The sequence below is a fragment of the Molothrus ater genome, chromosome 3 (assembly GCF_012460135.2).
Source record: "Molothrus ater isolate BHLD 08-10-18 breed brown headed cowbird chromosome 3, BPBGC_Mater_1.1, whole genome shotgun sequence".
NCBI classification, from domain to species: domain Eukaryota; kingdom Metazoa; phylum Chordata; class Aves; order Passeriformes; family Icteridae; genus Molothrus; species Molothrus ater.
This window is the reverse complement of record NC_050480.2, coordinates 91,129,318-91,151,724: the sequence shown is the minus strand read 5'-3', so window position 1 is coordinate 91,151,724 and position 22,407 is coordinate 91,129,318. Positions and strand designations below refer to the sequence as shown.

The 22,407-nt window shown below is 38.2% G+C and overlaps 1 protein-coding gene across 2 annotated transcripts in view; it reads right to left on the bottom strand.

Annotated features, from left to right (window-relative positions):
* The window catches only part of UBE3D (ubiquitin protein ligase E3D), a 79,024-nt gene that overhangs the window by 36,562 nt on the left and 20,055 nt on the right, over window positions 1-22,407 (bottom strand). The window lies entirely within an intron of this gene.

Below are 22,407 nucleotides of genomic sequence, written 5' to 3'. Positions count from 1 at the left end.
TTCAGGAGAGTACTGAGAAGAAATGCACATAAATTGCTCCACAGAGAAAAGCTGCTAATGGAACACAGCAACATATATACCAGCTAATCAAGTGGTGCTTGCCTGGGAGAATATGAGCATGAATTTATTAATATGGTATTTCTATCTAGCAACATCAACTACTATAAACAAAGTAAACATGTTCTTCAGAGCCCACCACACTCCCTAATGAGTGAAACAAACTGAGAGATTTGGTGCTTTTACTTAAGTGCACTCTATGTTGTGGGTTCAGGACAACTGGAAAAAAAATCTTAAATTTTGAGGCAGGAAGAAGAGTTGGTGATAATTGAATTGATACCTAGCAAGAACAACAGACAGAGGCCTCCCTAGTGTTAATCAAACTTGAGATGCAACCTCTGCAGATCAGAGTGAAACCTCAAACTCAGAACTTCCTCTGTTCAATCTAAGAGATATCTATTAGTCTTACCCATGAAAACACAATTAACAGACATTAGATTGAAAGATATAATTAGAACCTTCGCATAACTTTCATTCTGAAAAGGACAGAACCACATACGATGAATGCTAATAAAACTTCCATATATTTCTGGCACACAATTCAGAACTGACCTGAAGTAGTACAGAAATGAAGAAGTAAAACTCTGCTCAAGGAGGGCGATACTTGGCTAGATGCTGATGTGAAACAACAATGTGCTGAACTGTCAGAATAGATCACTCCAAACAAGTAAGAAATAAAAATGACAAACTGAGACTATCTTCCCCCTTGTCCTTTTCAATGCTTTCTCTAAGGAACTGGTCATTTGAAGGAGAAATTTATATTTTTTTATATGATTCTCACATTCCCATAACCAGTCAAAGAAATACAGCTAGGAAAGCAAAGTTCCCATAGTCATATGTATAAAATGTTTTTAAAAATGAAGTGGCATTTTCAAAGTTGTTTAGTTGATAATAATGTGAAATCCAGGAAAATTTTGATTTCTTTAAAAAATAAAAATAAATCAACAAATGCTCTCTGAAATTCAAGCAATGAATTCTGAAAGCAGAGAGGAGTAAAACTTGAAAATTACTCACATAAGATGAAAGACAGTCACTTCTCTAACAGAAACAATTTATAGTAGAAGATATGTATTGTATTTAAATATGTGTATAGAGGCTTTGCCCCAGAGGTCCCGGTTGCCCTTGATGGGCTGCAGCTGTAACCAATGAAGATGACTGGGATAAAAGGGGGCGGGATAGCCAGTCAGGGAGAGCCTTGGAGGAGCCCTGACTTGAGAGAACAGCATGCAGAAGAAGGAGTCTATGCTGTGACGATCTGCGGCCATGAGAATACACCAGAGAGGTATGGACTTTGGAAATCTAATAACAATATGGGACTCTAGAGAAATAATAGAAGAACAACGAGTGGTGACCCCGATGTGATAGTTAACAGAGCATAAGACAGCTGAGAGCTGTGGCAGCCAAGAGCTGCGACGGAACAGCCAAGAGCTGCGGTGGTTGCTAGCAGAAGATAAGACAGCCGAGAGCTGTGGCGGCCAAGAGCTGCGACGGAACATAGCCTTTGGGTCAGGGAGCTGTGAAAGAGTATGGCCTTTGAGCAAGGAGCTATGTGGGTTATACATGGCCTGTGAGTCATGGGAGAATGTGGGTGTTGAACATGGCCTGTGAGTCATGAGAAAATGTATTGTATTTAAACATCTGTATAACTGTTAACTTAAGTAAAAACAAAGGGGGAAATATAGTAGAAGATATGTATTGTATTTAAATATCTGTATAGAGGCTTTGCCCCAGAGGTCCTGGTTGCCCTCGATGGGCTGCAGCTGCGATGTCCTTAATTGGGCTGCAGCTGTAACCGATGAAGATGACCAGGATAAAAGGGGGTGGGATAGCCAGTCAGGGAGAGCCTTGGAGGAGCCCTGACCAGAGAGAGAACAGCATGCAGAAGAAGGAGTCCATGCTGTGAAGATCTGTGGCCATGAGAATACACCAGAGAGGTATGGACTTTGGAAATCTAATAACAATATGGGACTCTAGAGAAATAATAGAAGAACAACACAATTGATCACAACGGTTTTAGAAAATGTTTTACATTTGAATCACCATGCATCAGGGAATGGTATTTGTCCACTGCTCCCTGTGGAATTCATCCCAATGAATTGTCTATATAAGTTAGAATAACATTTCAAAATTGTGTTCTTAAAACCAAGTTTTAAAACACCAAAATAATGATTTACATTCATTTCATAATTTCTTGATATAAGTAGTAAACTAACACAGTCATCCATCAGGTCATGGAACCCACACACAACATCCTAAGTCTTCATGGAAAAATGCAATATACATGGCAAATCAGGGAAGCAAAAGAAAACTTTGCATCTCAAACTTGAGAAAAACTGATGAAGATTCTCACAAGATTTTTAAAAACTGTACCAGACTTCTGACTAGACTGCATTTATTTCAAAAGAATCCTCTTCCATCAGTGCTAAAGACATTTATCAATAATAATCCTTCATTGTACATGAGATTCACTTTTAAATGCAACTGAGCTGTCTCAGCAACAGACAAAGTAAGGCTGTTTTTGAAGAGGAACAGATAAGCCCTTTTTTCCTTTCCAGAACATCCCCATCATCACCTCTAATTTAGCAAGCTACTTCTATAAATACACTAACTGAGAGTAGTCTACACAGGTCAAAACTGAATAATGGGGAAATGCAAAAGCTCTTACTCAGTGCTGCTGAGGCAATGTACTAACTATATTTTATTAATTATGATCTAGGTAAATGTGCTCTGCATTTAGGGCTCCAAATGCTGTGAAACTCTTGCAGGAGATGTTAACTGTAGCTTCAGTGCTTTGATGAATCAAGCCTGTGCTGAAGAATCCAATATAAAAGCTGACAGAAGCTCAGCCCTGAATCTCAGAGCTCAGTGAATGTTGTTAAAGCTGCCCTTTCCACAAGCTACAGCTCTGAGAGAAATGACAGATGACTTTACTGAACCAAAGGACAAACCTGCTAAATTAAATAACTATTTGTAAAAGTGATTTAATCTAAAAACAATTCTTAATTATGGTTGATGATGTGTCTATATACTTAATGTACCAGGAGGCTAAGTTATTTATACCTTTAATTATCCTTCCAGCAATCTAAAAACAACATAAAAATCAATGCCTGCTCATTAGCTACTGAACTCTTACCAAAATTTAAATGATATGGACGACTAAGAAGTGCAGTATTTCACAGTCTACAGTGAAAGTACTTCTTTCCTTTGGAAAAAAACTTGCTTTGTAGAACCACTGCTTCCATCTGAAACTAACATCTGTGGTCATGTTTTACCATTCATTATTTATCCTGAGCAGCTGGGAGCGCCAAGTGTGGGCTTGGAGCCAATTTTCCCTGGGATCTTTACTAGTTGCATGGTATCCCACACCAATAGGTATTAAATCTCTCATAAGAAACAAAAACCATAAGAACAGAAATTTAACCCACTGGTGTCCCTGCAAGGAAATGAGCAAGAGAAGAGCAAAATATTTAGGGAAGTAAGAAGGCAGTGAGCATGCCTCTGTATTTTTTCCAATGGACTACAGTGGTCAACACAGAAGTTCCATCTTGAAGTTTTAAACATTTTTTTTTCAGTGTAGCACTACAGAGACAAGACTTCATTTAACTGAATTTCTGTATTTTCACGTGACCTTAAATACTATCACTTGAAAAGCAATCTCATTATAAAATTACTGATATATAATCCTTACACTAAAGTGCATCATATATATGGCATATAGTATATATACTTTAATGCAGTTTATTTAATTATATTATTTATATATACAACAATCCTATTAACATACAATGATACATATTTCTATAAATTACTATAAGAGTTGCATATAGAAGGACATGCTCACTATTAACAGTATTCTAGCTTTTTTTTCCTGAGTAATGAATACTTTGATTGGAAAAAATACGCAAATCTGGAGTCTAGTCAAAAACAAGTTAGCTAGAAATCCACTGCAAAAACAATTCACCAGGTCTAAAATACCCTGTCCTGCAAAATGTAAGCCCTTCTTGAACTTTCAATGTGTCACCATTTGAAAAGGGCAAGTTATTTAATACTAATAAGAAAGTCTTATAATGAAAATTCAGATTTAATCTCACCAGAGTACCAGTGGCATAATATTTTTCAGATGGGCTGACATAAGAGGTATCAACTGGTCTTGTAGTATTTCAAAGCACCTTTTAATTAAAATTATGCTATTTGCTCTGATGAACGCTTTTATGATTTAAAATACATACTCCACATGCAGTTTTCTCATTTCTAACTCCAATATATAGCATAGATTAAATAACTCATGCTAAAAGGTACATTAAAAGCCAGTGGATTAAATCATTTTGTTTGCATTAAACAACTACATATGAATCTCAATGACATTAATTTTATTAATGCATTTGAAATTATTTTATAACTTCTTGACATGCTTTGATCATTGTAAGCTATTTAAGGGAAGTCAGAAAGAGAAGTAAAGCTGCCTATTTCGAACTGTAAAGCAAAACCCAAATTACTTCACACCAACCAACATTTTTAGTAGACTCAACTGCCCTATATTAACTTAAATGTAACTACATTGGTTTTGGGATATTTATTAGGAAATGCTATTTGCAGAACAAAGCCTCTGCATAGTCCACAGAATTAATTTTTTTTTTTCTCAAAGGGTAAAGGGCAAAAGCAGAAAACCAAACAATTGTGTTAATATACTGGGCCAGACAAGGTTGTTTACAAGTAGATTATTCCTCTGAGGCACAGAAAGCTATCTCAACATACTGCAACTTCTAGCACGGCAATAAATCTTGACATTTTAGTTCTGTCCAGGAGTAACTTTGCCATGGAGTATGTAATTTCAAAGTAATGCTCAACATACTTCTCCAGACTAAATATTCTTGGGTGTTCACCAACTTCTTTTCTACATTGCCTATCCTCCTCCATCTGGCTGCTATGCAATTTCAAAAGCATTAATTTTAAGCTGCAAACTCTTATCACCCATAAAATATTTTCATTTCATTGCAAAACAGCACCAACTGTACAGTCTCTGTGGAAGACAAAACACAATTTCAGCTGCGAGAATCACTGAAATAAAGCTTAAACATCACAGAAGGATTAGCAGGTGTTCATCTATTCTGAAACCTGTAGGTTGAAGATTCATAGGATCTAAAATGGATGTATGAAAACCTAAATCAAGTAACAATGTCTAAAGCAGACTTATGTTCAATGGGACACCTAGATATCTGGGACCACAAACACTCACAAGTGTACTAAATTTAAAATTCTCAACAGTATTCAAACTATGTACAGATGGTCTGTGAGTACAACTAAGACATATTTGGTCTTTGTTTAGTTTCAGCACCAGGTAAGCAGAAATAGGCTCATCCAAGAATGAAGAGAAAAAGTGATTTTAATTTCATGGGAACTAGTCTTGGATATAAAATCCCAAACCTGCTGGGTATGGCCCAGAATATGCTCTACCAGCAAAACCACAGTCCATAAAGGCATAGCAGCAGCAGATCTAGCCACATAGACAACCCATAGCAACAACTATCTATGGATAGAGACAGTCTTTCTTCATTCATCTACAAGATCAACAGCTTACTGCAAAAACTGAACCTGTAAAAGCAGAAAACTGATGCAAATGCTTATCAGTTACAGTGAAGGTCTTTTTAGAGCACCTGACTGAGGAATAGAAGCTCACAGAGAAAAAGCTCCTGCTGGGCTTGTGATGTCAAACATACCTAGATATAACAGGAAGAAAACAAGGCAGACAGTGAATTCTGTCACAATATATATTTTTTAAACTACTTTCTAAAAATTCCTACGTAATTTTTGCCTACCTGGGTGCAAGAGTAGAATCCACATTCATTTAATTTTCCTACAAAACCAAGAAAAGCACTGGAGTTTAGCTCTTGCTGAGCATCGCCTAAAGTCTGCTGTGACTGCTCTTTAACATCCACACTATGCAGAATTGCTGGCGCAGCTCCAAAGTACAATGCAATTGCTGACTTCTCAGCAGCAAAGTAATGAGGTCCCACTAAAAGGAGAGGCAAATTACTGTCATAAAAACTGCATGGCCAAAGCTTTAGAATAAGCTTCTTCACCTTCATGGTTGTGTTAAGGCTTTAAGTTGCATTTTTTTAATGTCTTACTGCATCCCAGGTAGAAAGAATTAATTTCAGAATTAAATTTTCTGAAAACAATAAAGATCAGATTCCTGCAGCCAGATCACTGCTGATAATTCACCATAGTGGAGGATGGCAGTAGCAAAAGTAGTACTATGACTCTACAATGCAGTTTTCTTAAATATAGCTATACAACTCAGAATGATCGGATAGATTTGAATGCTTCCTAAAATACTTTTCTTCACCTTAAGCACCTCTTGATTCCTTCCTGGATACATCTTGCTCTATATTAGAACAGATTGCTCATTATTTCCCTAATGTATGACAATAACTGTAGACTACTGTGCTTGGGATGGATGCAGAAGACACAGCAGTGTGCTACTGACCTGTGCTAACAGCCTGACTGGTGCCATCTTACTTGCAAGGAATATCAAACGTGAACAGCAACACCACCAAACTAAAAGGCCTCTCTTCCCAGTATGTCTGAACCAAATACTTGAATTCTCAGGTTACTTTTTTTTTTTGGTTTTTTCTAACCTCTCAACATGTATTTAAGGGTATGTAAAGGCCACTTGCCCCAGCAAATGCATGTACGCCTCTTCTAATAGCGCTTATTTCCTGAACGGTGCAAGTGCATAGAAGAGCTGTAGAAAAACAAAGTACTGTGTAAAAGCTCCTTCAGGGCACCTGCTGGCATCAATATAGTTACTCTAGTAAATGCAAAGTAATTCCAGACAGCTCACCCTTAAAAGGTTCATTTAATTTTAGGGAAGCCTGCTTATGGGACTAGTGATGTCTGCGGGACCGGCTGCTTTCCTCAGCAGACTCTTCTTGCAACTGTTGTTGTCAACCTATAGTTTTTTTTATGATTGACAACATATTCCTCTACATGAACACTTGCTTTACAGATATTGTGGGAAAAGTATAACCCAAAAGGTTTATCTCCAAAATCGTGCAAATAAAGCAAATGTGCTTAAAGTCAGGGCAGGAGAAGGAAGGTGGAGGCAACTGGCAAGACAGACAGAAAATATAAAATCACAGAATCATTTTGATTGGGATAAACCTCTAAGATCATACAGTACAGCTGTTAACCTAACACTATCAAGTCCAAGTACTGCCACAAACACTTCACCTTCCCAGAGAAAAAAAAGGTATTTGCCTTGGTGTATTTTTTCTGTAAATCAACCTCAATAACTTACAGAATATTATCAAGGGACTCTAGAGATGGGTCATAAATGTAGAGCACCTTCTCCTCACTGTCTGCACATTAGCAGCATCTCCCACATGCAGCTGAGCTTCCCACCTGAAGGCTGAGGCAATAGGCTGCCACTCAGCCCTTCCTTCCAGGGACTGATACTAAGTAGAAGGACCAGAGAAAACTCAAAATATCTCTGCTGTCTCCTGGGCTCCACTTCCACCAAACTCTCACACAGGAATAATTTTACAGACTCTTTCCTCATACTTTCCCCTCTCAATGCTGGAAACTCCAATCATAAAATAGGAGACTCAGGAGGAAGACATTTATATCTTTTTCAAAAATATTGGCATGTCTAGATTTTTGAATGCCCAGATGTTATCAATAACACTACTCTCCTGAAAGTGCCTTTACATCTCTCCATGAAAATATAATCTTTATTTTAAAAATCATCAAAATGGGGTGTTATACTAGGGAACATAAAAAATATGGTGTCAGGTATCCTATTATAAATACAAGGGCCCTTCACAGAAAGTTTGTCTCTGTACAAATGCTACATCCAGTATCTGAGAATTATTTTTCACCATGTAAAATGTGAAAGGTTGATAAAGAGGCAATCAAAAAATCCAAAACCATCATTCTAAACAGTGGCAAGGCAGATCAAATACAAGAATTCTAGTATTCTATTCTTTTGTACTAGTTCAGTACAAAAGGTTCCAAAAACCTCATGAGCAGTATGCCCAGACCCACTGAGGGTCAGATGCTTAAGAAAGAGAAGGCCCATGTAATTTGAAATGGCATTTAATTCACTTCAGTTCACCCAATCACTTCTCAGGTGAGCAAATTATTCTAAGAGCAAGGGGATAAAAAAAAAGCTGGAGACTGTAAAGATAATTTATTTTTCAAAGAGAAGTAGAAGTTCTCATAATGAAAACAGGGGCAGTGAACCAAGCTGCAGTACCTTAGCAAGGTCTTTTACTAATATATCTATTTCAAAATAAATTAGTATACAACGTCCAAGATTTTTTAAAAAAATACTTACTATTCTTGATCTCTTATAATAATTCTAAGCATCACAAATGCAATGTCAAGAATTATTTTGAGTTATTAAGCTCCTAGTTTCATCCATGACTGATTTGTTTTCCAGTTTAATTTGTCTGAAGTCCTCCTTGATTCAATGAGACATTACTGAAGTCAGTCCAAAAATACCTGGTTTGCTTGCCCAAAACAGCTACCAGCTGATTTCCAAATTGGTAACTCTGATTGAAATATCTACAGAGCAGCAGCAACTATGTCATATGTGCCCAACTGCAATAATCATTATTAACAAAATCTCAAATCTCGGAGATGCTGCAGAAAAAACAAAAGAAGGCCCCATAATAGCAAAACAATTCAAGAAATGAACAATAATTGTTTGGTGTTTCATCAGATTTAACGATTTGCTAACTCTTCATCCTTAAAAGCAGAACTTTGTATCCAGACTAAATCATTCTACATTAAGCAAGGTAGGTAATAAGGACATTCCAAGACAATGCTCCCATCACCTATTGAACCAAAACATCATTGGGGCATAGGAGGGATTACATATTCCTGTTGGATCTACAGAGTGTAAAAATTCATGCAGATACTGCTTAAAGACCAGTACCTGTAGCTTAATCACTAATCTAGAACATCTGTGTGTCTGCATTAAGTCATATAATACTCAGTGTCACTGCTTGAAAACACAGCAATACCATCCCCAGCTACATTCAGGCTTCCATTTTTTCTTCAAGGTTTTCTGGGACTGTGCAGCTCAGTTACCTGTAGACTGCCCTGTATGAACTCTCAGTGAATCTAAATACTTTTACAGCAAACACTGAAAATTAAAACAGTAGAAATTTGCCCAAAGGAAGCTGAATAGTGTACATATTTATCAATCTATAACCCTTACAAAAGGACAACACCTGGTTTCTGGAGAGAGACAAAGAATGCACTTAAGTTTCTGGATAGACAGATTGCTCAGGTTTAAGCAAAGGAGTGAAAATGTATAAAGCAAGGCTGGTGCTTTGAAAATGTGGAACTTAAAACTCTCTGGCAACCTCACTGTGGCCTCCTGTAAAATACCCTTCCTAAAAATATTAGGTTCAATTTTTATAATTTAGTTAAATGGCCTAATGTTAAATCAGATTTTTAATTTCCAAGCCTGTGGAAACAGTTTCATTTCTTAATTCCTCAAAGAAAACAGGAGGGAGTTGAACGTGAAATATCTCATGAAATACATTCCACTTAATTTTCCTTCTAGAGGTCCCCAGGAGAAGGAAGTAGAGGGATGCTAAACTGAGGCCCTAACAGTGGCATACCTGAGTAAAAATTTCCTCTTAGAGAAAGCACAGAGATTTGGGTGCTGAAGAAATCTGATTAACTGTACAGAATGAGTTCTCCTGCTAGGGAATGAAGTCTATCTTCCATCCTCTGCTTTTCTTCAGCATTGCAAGTAGTTTTCTTCTAACAATGCTAAAGATTTTCACTGCTGGTTCCTAGTATAGTGAAATGGCCTTAAAGTTCAATGCTGCCACTCCAATTTACGTTTTATATTTGTTAATAGTAACTGTGGCTTTGCAGTAAAGGAATTCAGAGGAAAGATCCCTCATACCTTTCTCTATTATTTCAATTCTATGTTTATCAAATTATCTTCATTTTTAAAGTGCTGTCTGAAGAGTAGCTTTGCTCTGCATGGCTGAACGTAGGAAATGTTTTGTCTTCAATAAGGCCTTAGATATCTAATCCCAAATCTCAGTGGGCCTTGTTAAAGCAACATCATAAAATTTTTATACATCCTTATGAGTTTGGAAAAAAAAATTGTTCTATGTATCAGTCAGAGCTTATACTGACTAATGTGGCCTTAGGGAAGGGACTGTTGAAATTCATGCATCTAGCCATCACAAATGGATTAATAGATGCAATTATGATAAATCAGCATAGGTTTATTAAGTAAGATTTTTTTTTTAATTAGTAGTTACAGGTGAAAAAAAGAAGACATTCAGACCCAATGCATAAATGCTGTAAAGCTGGTGTAACCTGCTATTTCTGTGCACTGTGAGCACACTGGGAGGTATTTGCATCACTCACTCCTGGTACTCAGTGACCTGATGGATGAGCAGGGCTGATGAAGCTACTGGTTTCAACAGCTGACCCTGCCTGGACACCTGAACTGCTCATCACTCATTTCCTAAACTTCCGTGGTTCAATGTACAGTGTCTTTAAGCAATCTAGAATTGGCAACAATTTACTTTCAACCACATGCTCTACACTGCAGCACCTGAGGACTTGACTGTCAAGTGGCTCAGATGTCTGTGCTGTAAAAGCAAGACAAACAGTTGGCGCAGTAACCTCACCTAAGACCATGATTGAAAAGCAGGGTTGCCTTCTGCAAGACAATCTGAGTTTGCCATCTAGGCTGTGCAGGGAGAGTGGCAAAGAGGCAAACCCAGCAGCAATGTGGTATCTATATCCTTGCCTTGTTACTAATGGTCCCACCCCTGTCCCCAGGAAAGGCTCTAACCACAAACCATGGGAATTAAGCACTAGTAGAAAACATAGCCCTAATATGAGCTCACTGCCACTGTCACACCAGCCAGCAGTCTCAACACTGTCACTGGTACCAGAGGGATGGTGTCTTTGATACCCTGCCCTAACAGTATTGAAACAGGTGTGCATTCAGGGCTGTGGAAGAGCCACAAATAGTAACAGTGGTTTTGTCAGCAAAGCAAACCAAGCAAGCAGCAGAGAAGAATTATCTGTGAAGAAAAAAATCAAATTAAATCAAAGTTGAATGAACCAATGGTCTGCATGATGAGATGGCACTGCTGTTACCCTGTACATAAAGCTCTAAGTTCCCTAGCCACAGTACAAAGCACTTGGCTGGGTGTTCTTACAGAGGTTATTCCTACCAGCTGTGCCACATGAAGATTTATACATGCTCCATAAACTTTAATTCCCTTTTAAAGTCCTATTATACCAAGCAGGGGGCCATTTCTGAAGTTGAAATGGATTTTCAGAACAATATAAAGACGAAAATGTTTTCTGGCCTCTGATTTTTAAACCTCTGGGTAAAATTAAATCTCTTCCACAGCACTGTTGATATTCCATATAGAAATATTCGCAAATACCAGGCACTCCAGAACATTATGTCTGAATCCAAAGGGAGAAGTTATCCTGCTGTACAGAAAAAATGCTGTAATCACTGTTCACAAAAATCTCTCAGCTTGATGCTTTGAAGTTTTTTCCTGATGTACTGACTTCAGAAGAGAAGGAAATTCAGTATTTTAAGATGCAATTACCTGCAGCAAAGAAAGAAACACCACAAATAATAGAAGTGGTAGATCCCGAATTTGCTGACAGCAAGATTTATTCTTTCTATTCATTCAATCTAAACCATTGCCAAACAAAAGCCTAATGATTGAAGTTAGAATTTCATATATGTCATATTTTCCCTTTCACAGTGAAACCACAATTTTAACAGACAAGTTTATTTTTATCACCCTTTTTCCACTCCACAAAAAATTATACCTCTTGCAAAAAATTGTACAGAAGCTCACTCTATGCAGGTAGCACAAAACTGAAGTATCAGATGTGGCTAGAAGTCAAATTTAACAAGCAATTAAATCCTAAATTAATAAAACCAGCAGTCAAGAGCACAGCTTCCTCTCCTAAAAGTAAACTTCAAGTTAAGTCAAAATCCTCAACCAGTATAAATTTTTTTACACCTTTTACTACATCCCACAGCTCACTTTGGAAATTTACAGCAGACCAACTGCATATCTGGAAAGACTCAACTTTCCACTTGCCCTTTTTCCATGTCCTCTGCCAGTATGTGTCCTCACATGTCTGTCAGTTTTCCCCTGTGCAGGGAAATACTCTTCCATAAATAAAGCCTCCACCCTTCCCAAAACTGTCCCTAGTTTTAACACCTCCTCTCCTCAGAGCTATTTCCCAAGTTTTCCCTTTCAACTATTCTGAAGCTTCCCCCTTTCTGCTACAGCAGAGATTTACCAGCGCCTGTTTAATCCTGGCTGACGCTGATGGAGCCCTTGGCAGCTTTTAGGTAGAGCTGTCCAGAGTCCTGCTGTCCGGCTGCAGACACAAGGCACAGCAGGAGGAATCACAGAGCACCCACCCACCATGTGAGAGCACTGTGGGGGCTGCAGCCCACACAGACACCTTGACACAGTCAGATTAGTGAAGGCAGATTGTTTTGGCTCTTTAGTTTTATGAGCTTTCTTAAAATGTTATGGGTCAAGAAAAAGGAAAAGTTAGTCTCAGCTTAGAAACACAAGATACAGAATAAGGGAGGCATGCAGCCTGGCAGCCAAGTTCTGGACATGAGCAAGAGCAGAAGAAGAAAAAAGGAACAGAAAGGGGATTTAGATGGAAGACTTAAATCTATGTTTAAACCAATGCTGATGCAAGAATTCATGTTACAGACAGACTAAAACAGATTTTTGATAAAAGGAAGCGAAGGATGCATGGAAAACTGTGTCAACAGACACCAGCTCAATGAGAAGTCTTTCAGTAGATGACTTTGTTCAAACAGGAAATGCAACAGCTGAAAAAAAGACTGCTATAAACCTTATGTATATTAAGTTAATTAGAATGGAGTTCAGATGTAGGAGAACACACCATAGGTAAAGAAGTAAAACCACACTTGATAATTAACAAATGGTTGAATAACAGTCCAATCAAGACTGTGGTACCAGTGTGGCTCTCTATGCAAAGATGGACTAAAAGGATTCCTGGCTCAAAACATTTCAGGTGCATATGGGAAGGGGTGGGTTGGGCCTTGGCTTCCATGAGGCAATGATGTGCCCCACACACCCCACACATCCCCAGGCCTGTATGGCAGCCCTGCAAAGGATGCCAATCCCTGGCACAGCACAAGCAATGCTCCACACTCACCTCTGGAGCCCCACTCTAGCCCCAGAGTGACCAGATAACCAGAAGTCCCAGCAGGGGAGGGGCCCAGGAAAGCCAAAGGGTATCTAAGCCAGGACATGCAGTGAGCACATCTTGGCCCTATCTCTTCTTGGAACTTCTATCAGCTGAACACCACTGGAACCAGGAGTGGTAGCTATACTTGCTCTCTTCTGTACCCTCCTGTCTTTCTCTTTCTTCTACTCATTCCTTCTTCTTACAGTTTTGAGTAACTTAAAAATGGATGGGATTGGAGCTTGCTAAGTCAATGCTTTGAGAAGATGCTTTTATGTTGATTGAATGGTGCTCTAAACTTACGTCAAAATTCTCTGATTTTCCAAAGTTGCCAGTCAATTTTTTTTATTGTTTTGACCTCTTCAGAATATCTTTACTAGTATTCTTCCCGTGCATCTAAGTCAGAGTACATAAAAAACCATAAGCCCTTTTAAGACTCTTTTCAAGCATGTTTTTGGGGTCTTACAGCTGTCACTCCAAATTGCCTCCAGAGAGCAAAAGAGTCAAGTTGAAGGTGCATTTGAAAGTCTCTGGCAGAGGTAGAAGCTAAACTAGACATATAAAGAGAAAATACTCACCTCCCTGCAAGAACAGCTACTGAGCTGTTACTCTCATGGCCACACACAGTGGGAAAACAGACATGGTCAATCCAACATCTCACTCTGAGTAGATCTAATAGTCCAGTCTTTTGGAAATTACTTGTCTGAAGCTCTAAAATTCCACACAATTTTATTCCCTGAAACAACCCTTCCCAGCTTTCCAGTCAGATCTCCTCCACATCTTCCTCAAACATTCATGCCCACAGATGGTGAAGTGGATTGAGAACTGAATGAAGGACAGATCCCAGAAGGTCCTGATCTGTGGCACAGGGTCTAGTTGGAGGCCTGGACTAGTGATGTCCCCCAAGGTTCAGTGGTGGTCCCCCAGTGTTGCTTAACCTATGCCTCCATGCCTTAGATGGAGGGGCAGAGGCCTCCTCTCCAAGTTCACTGAGGACACAAAGCTGGAGGAGTGGCTGATAGCCCAGAGGGCTCTGCAGCCCTTCAGAAGGGCCTTGACAGAGTGGAGAGAGGGGCAGAGAGGAACCTTCTGAAATTCAACAAAGGCAAATACCTCAGGTACTTGCCAGGGGTTACTCTTCCTGCACCTGGGGAAGAGTGCCCTGGGGCTCTACTACAGGCTGGACACTGACTTGCTGGGAGATGGACCTGGGGGTCCTAGTGGAACAAGCTGTCCATGAACCAGCATGTGGCCAAGAAGGCCAGTGGTACCCTGGGGTGCATTAGGAAGGTGATCCTGCCCCTTTACTCAGCTTTAGTGAGGCCATAGCTGGGGTCCAGTTCTGGGCTTCTCATTACAAGACAGACAGGAGCTCCTGGAGCAGGTCCAGTGGAGGACAACAAAGTTGATGAGGTGACTGGAGCATCTCTCTTATAAAGAAAGGCGGAGGGAGCTGGGCCTGTTCAGTCTGGAGAAGAGATAGATGAGAGGGGACCTCATCAATGTCTATCAGTATCTAAAGGGAGATGTCAGAGGTTGGAACCAGGCCCTTCTCAGTGGTGCTGAGCAATAGGGCAAGAAGCAATGGGTAGAAACTGATGCACAGCAAGTTCCACCCACATATGAGGAAGAATTTTTTTTACTGTGCAGGTGACTGAGTATTGGAACATATTGCCCAGAGAGGTTGTGGAGTCTCCCTCACTGGATATATTCAAGAACCATCTGGATTCAATTCTATGCCATATGCTCTAGGATGACCCTGCTTGAGCAGGGTGGTTGGACCAGATGGCCCCACAGTGGTGACTTCCAACCTTACCCACTCTGTGATTCTGTGATAGGTATCACTTATTATGCTTATTAATTATACAAATAATTTAATTTATAGCTTAAGGCCAGTATGCAGAGGAGCCATCATAAGAATTACTTGTTCTGTTTTGATGCCACAGTATTCAAAAGAGGCAACCAGCAGTAATATCCTATTGTTGCTGCACACACAAAGATGGAAGTATCCTGACCAATTTTATAAATAAGCCTTTTTTCTTTGGTCTCAAGTCATACTCTCCCAATTTGCTTTAGCCTTACCAATTCAAAAATATTTCAAGTAAAAGTGGCAGCTTAAATCGTAAAGTATTGTTAGTTTACACAGCCTGTCATGGAGAAATACAATAGAAACAACAAATGCTAATTAATTTAAAACACGTCAAGATACTAAAATCCAATAAATAAATCAAGTTTTGAAGTTTAAGTAGTTAATGTCAACCATCTGTCCAATAAGCTTTCGTAAGATTTGCTTTTTCACTCTTGCCTCATTATTTGATTCCTGCCTGCTCAAATAGATCCCGTCATTTTAAAGGCATTACAGGAGTTGAGTACTTACAGTTCCCAAGCGAACCCAACAGTCCTTATAAGTCTATGAGAAACAAACTGCAAGCATCCAAGTGGAAATCTGCTATGTTCGATGTATGGTTATAAAATTACCCTCAATCGATCAGCACTATCATATTTAGGCTACCCGGTTTTAAAAAAAGCAGTGTTACAAGGAAAGCAAAATGAGAGCTATACATAAATACAGTAAGACTTGAGTAGATGTGACATTGATTTCCTTCCAGCAAGTAAGTCTAGCCTCTAACTGTAATCAGCAAGAACACTACATGCTGTAGTTTAGGATCCCCATGTCCATTTAGCTGGTGGGAATTCTGAATTGTGGTTTGCTAATCCCCACCCAAAATCTAGCAGGACGTAATTTCATGAGAGGTCAAAAGAGTACTACACATTAGTAGTGAACTTCTGGAACTTGTCACTTGATTGTGGAGGCAGACAGCACCACAAGGCCAAAAAGTATTTATACAAACAAATGACCAAAAGACAAATGAACAGACAGTAAAAGAAATAGGCAGGGCTGTATCCTCTGACATCTTTAATACAACCACAGAGCTGAGCACTACAGGAAAGTGCTCACACACTGCTCTGAAGAACATTTCTGGATGTTGGAGGGACAATAAGAACTAAGCAGAACATGCTAAAGTGCTCTGACCCAGCATGGCATTTCTTACATTCTTATCATCCTGTAAGTGTTATTCACTACCTGGCAATGCAGTTGTTTCCGACAACACATTTTAAATTGGTTTCAGATAGTCTTGCTGCTTTTAATTTACAATTTTTTTGCCACCCAACTTGACATTTCTCTTATTACCAATCCTAATATTCCTCAAAGAGCTGAACTACAGCAAGATGAGTCAAAGACACATGAAAACTACCAAAATTGTGCTTACCTGAATTGCAGTGTTTCACAAATAAATATGAAGAATATGAAAAGAAGGTAAAAGCCTGAAACTTATTTTTTGTTTTACCACATTACAGAATCACAAATCCTGATTCAAAAGCATATTTGTGATCAGACATCTTAAAGAAATATTTATCTATCTTTTCTTTAAAAAATTTGACCATAAGAAGTAGTTAAGCAATTGCCCTTACAGTCAATTTCATATTTTTACATTGCCAATTATTCTGTAGATAGTATTTAACACTTTTAATGCAGAGAACAAAAGCAGTACCCAGCAAGACAAGTATTAATACAACAGCATTTTTCACAATACATAAGAAGACAGGCAGGCTATCAGTCAGATAATCAACAAATGGATAAGCAATTTGGGATTACAAATCCCATTTTAAAAACCAGTAGGAATCCTTCCTCCTCTGACTTCAATGTGAAATTTCAAAAGATGAACAAAAAAAGGCAACCTAAGTAAAAAGCTCAGCAGGAATGATAAAATGAGCCAAATTTTTGAGAAAAAATATGAGAATCTGTTCAGTAGACAAAAAGTTTATTCCAATAGTTTTATCTACTTCAATTAGTACTTCTAATTTTAAATAGCAAAGATTAGATACCAAAAATACAACAGCTCCAAAGAGTGGAAAGATATATCAGGTCAGTGTTTAAGAGCAAGAACTAAGTTCCTAAGTAACTACCATAAAAGGCTGCTGCACATGGCAGGTGTAGTTTCAATAAACAAGAAAGTCAGGATATTTCTCCTGAAAGTTATACTTAAAAGTTGCGTACACTTTTTCCCAGAGGTGAGGAAGGATGCCACTGAAGAGCAGTCTGCTGCCTAAGCCTTCAAATTTCATGAGGCTTATAGCTTCCACATGTCTATCAAACTCTGAGAAGTATTCTTTTCCTTCCTGTCCCAAAACCCTGACTGGCATCAGACTCTATCTTTTAAAAATTTCTGCCTGACTGTTCAGCCATCTCTTCTAAGGTAACTCATTCCACCTACTGTGTCAGTTCTCTTAACTTGATACCATTAAATAATTCAAGAAGGGAACAGGAAAAAAAAAAAAATCTGCAGCAAACCAGAACTTTCATGTTCTATTTACAATCACATCTACTCTTTTAATGATTCCAGATAGAGAAATCAGCTTACAGATAGCACAAGCCAGAGAAACACTGGTCACTCCTCAGTCAATCAATTATTGATCTATGTGGTCCCATGTGTTTTCTACAGGCAAGAGTCACCAAAAAACTATGAAAATCTCAGACATTCAAAAATCAGTGAAACAGGACACAGTTTGATGTTTTTATGAGAAGTGAATTACTCTAGGGTCATATATAGAATGAAAGCCATTCTTGGGAGAAATAAACAACATTCTGGAATACATCAATAACAGCTTCATAAACAGCTAACGATATATGGACTGTAATAAAAGCACTAGGACTCAAACCCTCCAGGTTTTCAGCCACAAACTCAATTTTCCAGCTTATTCTTGTCCCTCTAAAGCTAATAAAATGAAAAATTTCTGGAAGTAATTTTTCAACTCCCAAATTATAAGCAGCAAATTTTTATATAGGAAAAGGTTTCTGCAAAAGCTGTAAACCATTCAGAGATGCATATGAGATACAAAAATCTATCAACGACCTTTTGACAAAGCTTTGCCTAGCACTCTACTCTAAAGGAAAAGTGCAATTTTCCTCCTACTGTACCTTCACATATATTTCTGAGATCAAGTTATGGTCAAATTGCCATGTAACCACATTTTCAATTTTCTTCATACATTTTTACAACACTCTCACTTCAGCAGTATTTACTATTATCACTCCCAGCAGCTAGGGCTGTTTACATAAGGTGTTACTTGCTAAGAACCTGCTACTTGAAAGGAAGACCTCTTCTGTCTGCACAGCAGATTTGTAGGTGGAGAAAAGTAGCCCTGTTGAGAGAAAAGTGGAGGGAACCAACATAATCACACTATCTATAAAGGACAGAGCAGAAAATACATGAGGGTATCCTTCTCCAATGGAACTCAAACACATTTATATGATACTTTTTTCATGCAGTTTCAATTAATTTGCTGTATAAGAATTTTCATAAAGCTCCCCCAGGGGCTAAAAGCCTAACTGCAGACAACTTAGCCAGAACTTGTGTTATCACACATAACACACACCTCAGTGTTTCTAGCTCTGTTTCACTGCTGAAGGAGTAAGATACAAATCACTACAACACTTTAAGGCTACCCTCAGGAAGATAGAGGAATACAGCTCTAAGGAGAAATGACAAAAACTACTATAAGTAGCATGTCTGGATACCTCTTAACCCTATTTTAACTTCACAATGCCTTAAAAGTTACTGAATATCCTCAAGCAAAGCAGTCTAATATACAGAGAGTACCCAGAGCACAGCTGTTAAGATTCCTTGCCAAAATAAAGGTATTTGGAGAGAGGCTCCACATGACATGTTCACAGTTTGTTCCTATCCCATATGTCAGTTGCTCTCCCTGAGACTGGACGAAGAGAGATGATTCTTCCTTCTACAGACAACATGGAGCTGGGAAGGGCCATCAGCAGAACACATGATGGGAAGAAAAATGGCCACAACCTTTCCAAGAAGGAAAAAAATTCTGAACAAAATTAGGATGTCATTTGATAAAGGCACAAAACCTGCACAAAAAAAAAAAAAAGAGGAAAGCTGCTCATTAGACTACAATCCACCTGGAAAGGAGCTGATGGTCAACACAGATCAACAAATTTGTCATGAAATTAGCATATTGTTGATGCCACACAACAGGTAATTAACTCCACAGCAATGCTCAGCCAAACTCAGACCACAGCTTTGTTAGAAAAGGCTTCAGGATCAGCCAGCCCTAAACAGCAATAACTCCAAATGGGTAATTAGCAGTCAGCAGCCAGTAATGAACCACGGACATTTATCCTACTTGAATGTTTATTTCCTTTGCATTGTTAACATTTAGAGCAATAGTGAATGTAAGGTACAGTGATAGATATGCCAGTGATTTACTGGAGGAAAGAGAGTTCTGTTGCTCACTGAAGCAGTGTTGTTCACAAGACATAATTCCTAGTTTAAGGGGAAAAACACTTCTGTATCCAAGGAAGAGCATTAAGCATTAAGTTAATTACAAAGAATTGCAAAACGGAGCTCTGAATAAAGGAGGGATAAAATGAGTTTTCGAGTGAGACAATAAATTTCTTCTGACACCCTGGAAGTCTTGAAATGAAGATCACATTCAAAAGCTTCTACATTCCCCTCAAGAAAAATATTCAAGTGCATCCCCAGGAAAGAGTGCCTGAATGTGAATTATTAGGTAATATCAAACAGACTCTCTTTAGCAGCAGCATTTGCCAAGGAAGAATTTCACAAAGCCCAAGATGTCAATTGCTACAATGGAACCGTGTATTTATCTCACAATAAGTAGATTTATGCTTGTGTACATAAACTAAATACAGATTTTGTTTCGTTTCTTTACACATGTTTTACAAATATGTGATTGTGCTACTATCTTTAGATATTAAAAACAATACTACTAGGTAACCTTAATCTGTTTTAACCTATGGCCCAGCTAACCAGCACAGACTCTGCAGTGTCCACAGGTAAGAAAGGTGCTTCCCCTCCCATCACACAGCTCAGATTGTGGCCCTACCAGAATTGGACAGAACCCAAGTGTACCCAGGGACTCACAGGAACTGAAGAGGCCCTCTGACCTAAAACAGGATGCCAGAGTGCACACATCACTACTGGGGTCTGCTGGGGTCTAGGTCGTATGCAGACCTCCTGTTGATCCCTTTCTATTCTGGAGGTGTCCTTGCTTATTCCTCTCTCATGGGAAGCAGGTCCTGGGCTCTGAAACCTTTCCATTATTCCAAAGGCAGGTGTATGTGCAGAAGACAGCAAGGTTAAATGCTATAATTTTTATCAGAATGTGGACATCTGAAAATTTTGGAACTTGCACTAATCAAGAAATCATGTATGTATGACAACATGACACTTGAGTTCTAAATGCAAATGCATCCCATTAAATAAGTCATACTGGTTTTGATATTTTTGCTTATGCTGTGTTTACATTCCTGTTCGGTATAGAAAGATTTCAGTCTGATTGCACAGATTCAGGTGGTACTTGAGGCCAGCTGATAAATGAGTTAGTGCAAACAGGTTGAAGTACTAATGTCCTTTTTACTGTGCTTTCCTAGAAATATAAAAATGGAAAAACAATACTAAACCAACAGTTTAAAAGCTTAAAAAAAAAATCCAATCCTCCCATTTTCTCTTCCATAATTTTACTTGCCCAGGAAATAGATAGAGAAAATACCAATTACTGTCAGAGAAGAATTAAAACCTCAGTTGTTCTTTATGCTCACTGCAAAATCCCAAAGATAAATACAAAGTAGTGGAGCGGGGAAAAAAAGCTGCAAAAAGGTGATTTCTAACAAGTCTGTCTGTGGAAATAGAAAGAACTGAATATAATCTCACACCAAAATACTGCTGCTGAGAACTTCATTCAAGAAAAGCATTTGTGAATGCCAGGAAAATGACTAAGTAGATGACTTTTATCTCAATAATATGCCAGAGTAGATGAACGTGTGTTAAGATAATTAAGCTTTCTCAGTGATAAAGAAATGAAACTTGAAAAGCCAAACTGGAAGTTGCACTTCTGTAAGACTTAAGAGTAGTAAGTGAAATATCTTTCATTTTAGACAGATTCTTGCAAAACATCTCCCATTCTCAGAATAAGCAGTTTAAATTATAATACTTCAGGATATATTTTGGATCCCTAAATAACATTTAGATCATAAAGGTCTTCAAAAGCCATCTTCTGAAGCTATTACATCAAAAAAGGTATTTTTTTCTCTTACATGACTAACATTAACAATGTAGAATGACCTTTTCTCTAAATATTAAAATTTTGCATTCTCTCCATTCATCACAGTTTATTTCTGCTATTCACTATTGCATCTGCTTGAATTATAAAAAGAATACACTTGGCAACATGCAGGATAAACACACTATAATGAATCACACATGCTTGTAAGTTGTATGTTTCTCCTACAAAAATATTAAATTCATAGACACATTTGCTTGTCTCTGTGAGAAAATAATTTCTGTTGCACTTTTATGAGGTCTTGGGCATAAATTATTTGTGTGTTGACTGAGTATGGAGTGAATGTCTTCATTCATACTTATTTAAATCTTTCCCCTAGTTTCCAAAGTTTAAAGAAAAAACAACAATAAACCCCATTTAAGTGTGACTTATACAAAATCAATGCTTTCTTTTCTGTCACTGCACAAAAAAAGCAGTAAATTATGCTTAAATCATACTTCATCACCTGCAAACATTGGAGCCATTGTTTAATCAGCATGCTCTTATCTTTACTCTCAACAAATAAAGGCTCTAACATGTTAGGCAGTGTATGTTTTTCATAATGTCGAACTCAAAGATTGCTGAAATCAAATGTTTCCTTTATGAGGGCTCCAGTACACTCAGACATATGAAAGAAAAACATTTTTATGACACTGTACTTGACTACCTTTGTCACTTCTCTTTTCCCTTCTCTCAGGGCCCTGCTTCTTTTTGAAAAAACGTCGTCATTGGGCTGAAAGCAAATGAAATTTAAATGCTAATACCTAAGTTATCAACATGTGCCCTTAGAAAAACAAAACTCTTTGGTCTATATTTTAATATTAAAATGCAAAAAATCTAAAAACAATCTGGTTGTTCTCTGTAATAGAAACCAAATACTACTCCTCTGGCATTTTGCTTAAAAAAAACATTATAAGAAATATGCAAATTCAAAGAGGTTTATAT